Source organism: Mandrillus leucophaeus, unplaced genomic scaffold (genome assembly GCF_000951045.1).
Source record: "Mandrillus leucophaeus isolate KB7577 unplaced genomic scaffold, Mleu.le_1.0 Scaffold89, whole genome shotgun sequence".
NCBI classification, from domain to species: domain Eukaryota; kingdom Metazoa; phylum Chordata; class Mammalia; order Primates; family Cercopithecidae; genus Mandrillus; species Mandrillus leucophaeus.
This window is the reverse complement of record NW_012109696.1, coordinates 758,636-766,641: the sequence shown is the minus strand read 5'-3', so window position 1 is coordinate 766,641 and position 8,006 is coordinate 758,636.

Sequence of the window (8,006 nt, the reverse complement as noted above, 5' to 3'; positions counted from 1 at the left end):
AAAGCAAGTTGTGGCAGGGAGATTATGTTGTCACTGGTCCATTAAAGTAGGGGGAGGTAAAAATACAAAAATTAGCCGGGCATGGTGACTCACCGAGTAGCTGTAATCCCAGCTACTCGGGAGAGTGAGGCATGAGAATTGCTTGAACCCGGGAGGCAGAGATTGCAGTCAGTCGAGACCGTGCTACTGCACTCCAGCCTGGGCGACACAGTGAGACCCTTTCTCCAAAACAAAAAACAAAAAGTGGGTGGAGGTTCTAGGCTTTGCACAAGGCCTGTGTAACAGTAACAGAAATGTGCTCTCTGTCCTCATATTCTGATGCTAACAGAAATTCAGTAAAACTGTTTAAATGGTTCTTACATGCAGTTTCTGGCAAGCTGCTATGTGATATTGTGTACTTAGACTGCCCAGGGGCAACATTTTACTTTCTTCATTTCTTTTAGGTCAACATTGCATCATTTGCAAACAAGACATTACAAACCAAACAATCATAATGTAGCTTAAAATGTAACAGACATTTGGGATTTATTTGAGAACTGACGTTTGGGATTTATTTGAGACGGAGTCTCGGAGTCTTGCTCTGTTGCCCAGGCCGGAGTACAGTGGTGCAATCTCGGCTCACTGCAGGCTCTGCCTTCCAGGTTCAAATGATGCTTCTGCCTCAGCCTGCTGAGTAGCTGGGATTAGAGGCACCCACCACCATGCCCGGCTGATTTTTGTATTTTTAGTAGAGATGGGGTTTCACCATGTCAGCCAGGCTGGTCTTGAACTCCTGACCTCAGGTGATCTGCCCACCTCGGCCTCCCAAAATGCTGGGATTACAGGTGTGAGCCACCATGCCCTGCCGACATTTGGAATTTATAAGGAAAGGTATAAGAATTCTTCTAGGCCAGTAAGTGACAGAACTGCATGTCCCAGCCTGTGCAGCCCCTTGAGTGCATGTTGTAGAACTATCAACTCTAGAGTTCTTCCAGTTGTCAAGGTGGGTGTTGTGGGTAAAACACATTCCTTCCACCTGAAGAACAGAGTAGCCCTGTCCTCGTGGCACCTGGTTCCTGAGAGGGTGCAGAAGCTGCTGACAGCACTGCCTAGTGGTGCTGTGGGGAAGATGGCAGGCAGCTGGGTGGGACTCGAAAGCCTCTCCAGGGGGCCGAGCCCTGTGCAGGGTCTGCATGAGCTGCCATGGCCAGGGTGGGGCTGGCAGGAGCTGAGCTGGGCCTCCGAGGGAACTGGAGGGCTTGTAGCCAGGGGCATCCGGAGGAGGAGCCCACGACAGTGCTGAGGTACAGGGCACTGGAGTGGGGAGATGTGGCTGAGTTAGCCTCTGTGTTGGAGGCGGGACTGGTGGGTGTTGTAGGGGGGCACTCTCGGCCTGCCCCGGGTTTCCCCGTGGGTGATGATGCTGCCTACTGAGTCACTGGTGCCTGTAGGAGAGCTGTCTTTAGGAGGCTTCCAGGAGCAGCCACGTTACCAGGGAGCCTGAGGCCCCACAGAGGCATCTGAGGTGTCAGATTTGGGTCCCGCTCTCCTCGGAAGCTGGGAGTACTGGAAGGTAAGGGCTTTCTGGGGGCAGAGTGAACCCGTCCAGGTCACTGCGTGAACATCAGTAAGCCCACCATGTCACCTCGGGACCCCGTGCGCTGGATTTCATGGTAACAGGTAACCCCCTCATAACCAGCTTTTGTACATTCCTTTTGATTTTTCCGGGGTCTCGAGTGCCACCTCTTTACCCTGTGAGATACCCAGAGATCTCTGTAAATGCTGTGCCCAGCGTGCCTCGGCCCGGGCATGAGCCGTACGCAGGGGACGTGGCGACATTTGTAATCCAGATATGGTTTCGTTGTGACTGGGTCACCTGTGATGCCCTAAGCCTTGAGAACTTGTCATGTGTGTGTCATTATCCTCTTGCTGTCTAACTTGTGAGATTCTTGCCAAGCCTTAGGTGACTTTGACTACCTTTGGTCCAAGGTAATTGCCTAGAATGGACGGTGGCTCCTGTTAAACACACACACATCCCAGACACCACGCCGGGGGGCTATGCCTGTTGTTTAAGAATGGCCCCAAAATATGTTGCCTGTACTGTGTCTCCAGGGCCTGTGTGGGAGGGGTAGCTTGGGAGGGCCGGGTCCCGCTAGCCCTGGGTTGCAAGGGTAAACTGCCTGGTGTCATTCATGGTGAGATTTACTTACCCCATGACTTGATCCTAGAGAAGGCCAGCTAAGGACTTCAGAGGTCTTGGAGTGAGTTCCAGGCAAGGGCAAGAAACCAAGGCTTTTCATGAGTTCTTAGGTAAAGGAAGGGGGTGTGGACCAGTCGCACTCGGAGGTCGAGTCCTGTCTCCTAGGAAGCCACGTGGCTGTGGGGTGAGCTTGCCCAGGGTTCCTTCCTGCCAGTGTGGATATGGCATCCTCTGCCCAGGCCTCTTGAGATGGAACGCTTGGAGCTCGGCCAATGCTCAGGTCGTCATAGGTGCTGTGGAGTCACTCACACTTGGTTGAGAGGTATGTGACTCGAGGCAGATTCCTGTCATTCCTGCTTGTATTTCATCAAGTCCTGAGCGAGGTTTGTGGTAATGAGTGCAGGTGGCTGTGACCGAATCCAGGTCTCCTCAACAGACAGGAGACCTCCGCACATCCTGCCATGTCACTGTTGGAATTTTCAAGTTGGGAGGAATCTTAAGAATCAGCTAGAGCAGCTCAGCCCCAAAAATGAGAAACTGAAGTCCTGTGATGGGAAGGGCTTCTAAAGGTCACGTGGCACATCCGCCAGGCCCCCGAGAGCATGCTGGGCCTGGCTCCCACGCCGCTGCTCTTTGCAAAGGCCTGTGGCCCCTTTTTGTTATCTGACGACATGTAGAGAAATTGCTGTGAGTTTACGCAGAACACTGGTGCTTACACTATAATTGAGTCTCACCAGGTTCTGAAGATGCGTCTTGTGCCCGTGGCTCACGTCTGTGGGAGCCTTTCAGGGACAGCGGCATCACCAGCCTGGCCCTGTGTGTTGAAATGGTTATGGTGGAACTACGTGGGCTCATGAAACGTGGGAGGCTTCCAGTTGGACTTTTTGTGGCCAATATTGATAGGATCCTGCCAGCGGAGAGCCCGGGCCTAGGGCCAAACAGCTGGAGTTAGGAGTTGGGGTGCGCAGAGCCCTGGAAGGGTTTGGCAGGGCAGGGGAGAAGGGAGTAACAGCCTCACTCTGTGCTTCAGGCTTTTTCTTGCTGGTTCAAGTGTCCACTGAAAGCAACTAACATAATCAGTACAGCTTCTCTGTTTTGGGAAATCAAACCCCAAATCTTTAAATTGATTTAAAAAGCTTTCCAGGATCTTGCCTTTGCCTTCCTTTCCAATCTTGCCGCTCGGCAGTTATTTCTGCTAGAAAATAGGTATTTCCCTCTCAGTGTCTCCAAATGTGAAAGAAAAATCGTCGTCATCAATAGTGGGGTATAAGAGAGGCAGCCTTCTCTGGAAGGGGACCAGTGAGCAGGCAGTTCACAGAGCAGAAGGGAGGGTGGATCTCCATGGACCGTCACTGGCTTCAAGTCTCGCTTCTGCTGCTTCCTGGCTGTGTGTCCCTGGGCTTGTCACTCAACTCCTGTGCTCCAGTTTCCTCAGCCTCGCAATGGGCCATTGTACAGACTAAACGCACATAAAGCACCTGGAGCCGTGCCAGGCCTGATGTGAGCATTTGGGCCGCATCGACTCATGTGGTTAGACCTGGTAGGCCCGGCGCAGGGAACCAAGCCTGTCAATTTAAAGGGGAGTGGCAGGAAGAACTCATTTTTAATGACAGGCAAAAAGGGAAAATACTGTAATACATGGCTTCCTATTTTCCTTTTCCCTTTTTCTTGCCTTTGAATTTATAATGTTGCTTATTTGGTATTTAAGATTCTTGCTCTGGAGCTTCAAACATTTTGAAAGAAAAAGTAGTGTCATTTAATAAATGCTGTCATTTGGCGTTCTGGTTACTATTTTAGGGCAGCATGGTAGGTAGATACTGCTAGTTACTTACCCAATATCCATTTTCCTTGCAGGATTGCCAGGTTTAGAAAATGAAAACGCAAAACTCCAAGTTAAATTTGAATTTAAGTAGACAATGAATACTTTTTTGGTGGATGTTCCAGTATTGCATGGGCAATTTAACTGGGTGTCCTGTATTTTATCTGGCTCAACTTTGTTTAGACAGCAGGGTGCACAGCTGAAAAGATAACTTGTATAACATCCTTGCAGCTAGGGGTGGTTGCAACAGAGTGCTTTCCTTTGGAATGAAACTTTTCTGGGATAAAGTACTTTGCTTCCCTCCTTGGATTCTGGCTGGAATTCAAGTGCAATGCCTGGTGACACAGCAGCCATGTTGTAATCATGAAGCGGCTAGCTGTGTAGTAAGGCTGACAGAGCAGGAAGCTGGAAAGGACCCAGAGTCGTGAGGCTTTGGGCCTTCTTTATATGTTCATATATAACATTTGCATGAAGAAGACACCCGCATCTGTTTATGCCACTGATATTCAGGGCTCTCAGCTGAATACAATTTTAACTGATATATACAGGAAACACATATTTCAAACAAAATCTCATGTGAAACTCCATATGGGTTGTTCTGGTTAAAGCAGTCTGGTAGGGAGGAAAAAGGGGACATCGCTTCATTGCTTGAATTTCTGCTCCACTCCCTTTCCCTTCTCCCGGATTTTGGGGGATGCCCTGTGGAACCCCTCACTTTCCATGGAACACATCTTTAAGCCAGGAAACCACCCATTCTTTCCCACTCTTATTTTTATTTTCTCAACTCTTTTGGGCAGGGGTTGAGGAGGGTGTCCTGTGGTTTGCATAGATGCCTGCTGGACTGATCAGAGCCCTGGATCCCATACCTGGAGTCGGGAGCTTCCCCCAGAGCCCTGCAACTCCCACCCTGGTTGCTGTGCACGGCGGAATGGGCCCGTCAGGAAACAGGAAGGGAGCCTGCTCCACTCAGGTCATTTGTCCTAATCCAGCTAAGGCACAGGCTGGAGATCTCAGGGGAGTCCCTTCCCTGCACCCTTAGGAACGCTGGCCCCACCTGGGTGCTGGTTTCACCACTTTGTTACCAAAGTCTTTGTCACAGACAGGTATCGGGTGAGCTTACAGCTCAGCCTGCAGACATAGCCCCAGGGCATCATGGCTGGAGTGGCTGTGCACAGATGCCTGCTGCGGGCTGTGGCCCCCCTGCGGGTGGAAGTCTTGGCCCCTGGACCCGGTATTCGAGGTCTTTGGAGACATTCTGCCCTCGGAATGCTTGCCTCCCTGTTGATCTGTCCTGAGTGGCTTGTTACTACTTTTTAATAGTCAGTCATGTATCAGTAGTTATGTAAAATGTGGCAAAAATGAATGACTGAAGAAAAATGAAATGGAAAAAGAAAAAATCTGAAAATATACAAAATAAAAGCCCACACTGTTTTGCTATTGGATTCAACAGACCTGAAACTATCCTTGCAGGAGCTCCTCGATACTCACCCGTAGGCCACACTCACCAACTGCACCCGGGGCTGTGCTTCCAGGACCCAAAAGCTCCCTCCCTGAGCCGCACCCAGGCCTGCTCCCACTCACCTCACCACCCGCACCCGTTTCTCCCACGGCCCACCCAGGGGATCATTGATCCTTTAGTCCTCTTCGGCCAGTGTATCCCCAATGGCCCAGGACAGCCCCTAGTACACAATGGCTGTTTCTTGTGGGCAATGCGTGGAGGCACACATCAGGGCCCTGCTTTTAAGAAGGAAGTGCTGAGACCTGGGTGCCACCTCTTCCAGGAGCCATGGATGCCGGGGCTCACCTCCAGAGACTGAATTAAACGGTCAGGAGGGAGCCTGCACACCGGAGAGCTCTGAGCACTGGGCGAGTCTCCTGTGTGGCCAGGTTGGGAGCCATCGCTGTTCACGTGGCCAGGGCTGCCTTGCCAGAGGAGCTCATCTTACTTTGCCACTGTGTAACTGTTCGTGTTTATCAAGTCATGACCTCCCTTGCTACAGTCACTCTTGTCTTTCGTGTTCTATTTAATTTTTTAAAATGCTGGTGGCCTCACTCACGAAATTTTTTTCACCACCACTCATGGACAGGACCTGTCACGTGAGACATGCACCAAAGCACAGATAGGGATGGCCACGATCCTGCCTGGAACGGGACTTCAGAACTGGGCAGAGCATGGCTCCTTCTGGTGGGGGCCCCAGAACTCTTTTTCAAAGGCAATGGCAGGACGGGATCCACAGTGCTTGACCCTTTGATAAGGAGACATCCTCTGGCCAAAGGTGACGCGACAGGGATAAGGTCCACGTGCTGCTTAACACTGTTTTGGGTGCAGAACAAAGGGCGGCTGGGACATTTCTTGTCTGGTCTCCCACTCTACGTGTCCTGAATTTCTAGCTTGTTCAAAGTGGTCAAAGACCCAAGGCTGGTCTGGCACAGAAGGGGTCGTGCCTACATGTAGGGAGGCGCTGAGGCTTCTGTCTCCCATTGTATGTCCCCAGGGACAGGACAGCCCCCTGCCTGTTGCTCCAAGTGTCCTCTGTGAATGGGGACCATCTGTCCTCTGGGTAACTCCCTCCTCCTTCACCTCTGTCCACCCGCTCTGGTAGCCACCCCTTCCACGTGCAGTGCGGCTCTGCATCCCGGAGAGCCTCGACAACTCCTTTTCTCTTCTCTAGTGTTGGCTCCCATATCTGTCAGTTAATTACCTATTCATTATATGAACATGTTTCTCTTGGGTCATTATTTAACTTTTCAAATTTATCTTCTTTACTCAATATATTGTGAGCGTGGATGTCTGTTCCTTATGGGACCACCACTGCCAGGCATGTAGAAATGGCTTGATGATGATTCACTGGCTTGTGGAGAGGCAGTCATGCTTCTCTGTGCTTCTGTGATTCCATGCCAAAGAAAGTCAGTAGCAAGCAAATAGCAGAGCTTTAGTGAATAAGAACAATATTTTACCTTGAAAAAGGCAGCAGGAAGGAGAGTTAAGACTCAAGTTTCCTTTATTAAGGAAAATTGAAATCTAGGTACCTACAGATGCTCTTTGACTTATGGTTAGGTCTCAGTAAACCCATTGTAAGTCAAAAATGCGTTTAATACACCTAACCTACCGAATGTCTATCTTACATGTGCTTAGAGCACTTATATTAGCATACAGTTGGGCAAAATCATCTAACACAAGCCGATTCTATTAATATTAAAATTGATGTAATATATGTACATATTTTAGTACATGTGATAGTTTAATATGTTCATATACTGTATACAGGTCAAATCAGAGTAATTGGGAGATCCATCGCCTTAAATATTTCTTTATGCTAAAAACATTGGAATTATGCTATCTATTTTGAAATATACAATAGACTGTTGTAAACTTTAGTGTCCCTACTGATCTGGAACTACCAGGTGATCCAGAAATCTCACTATTGGGCATATATCCGAAAGAAAAAATTATTGAAGAGACATCTGCACTCCATGTTTATTGCAGCACTATTGACAATAGCCAAGATGTGGAATCAGCCTAAGCGACCATCAGTGGATTAATGGATACAGAAAATGTGGTATGAATACACAGTGGAATACTCTTCAGCCATTTGCAACACAGATAGAACTGGAGGCCATTATGTTAAGTGAAACAAGCCAAGCAGAAAGGTAAATACTGCCTGTTCTTGTATGTGGGAGCTAAAGTGGATCTTCTGAAGATAGAGAGTAGACTGGTGTTACTACGGGTTGGGAGGGATTGGGAGTAGGGTGATGAAGAGAGGTTGATCAGTGGGTACACAATCTCACATAGTGTGTGGTTTACTGAAATAAAAACAGAATGGTCGTATGGGTACTCTTAAGTATGGTTTCTCCAAAACACGTACAGTTTCTACACCATCATAAAGTTGAAAAATCATTAAGTCAAGCACTGTCTGTAATATAATTTAATACAATGCTAAGGTCCTTCATTTAATTGTAACATAAGTCACTCAAGTGTTGCCATCCTGGATGATTTTCTTTGATTTT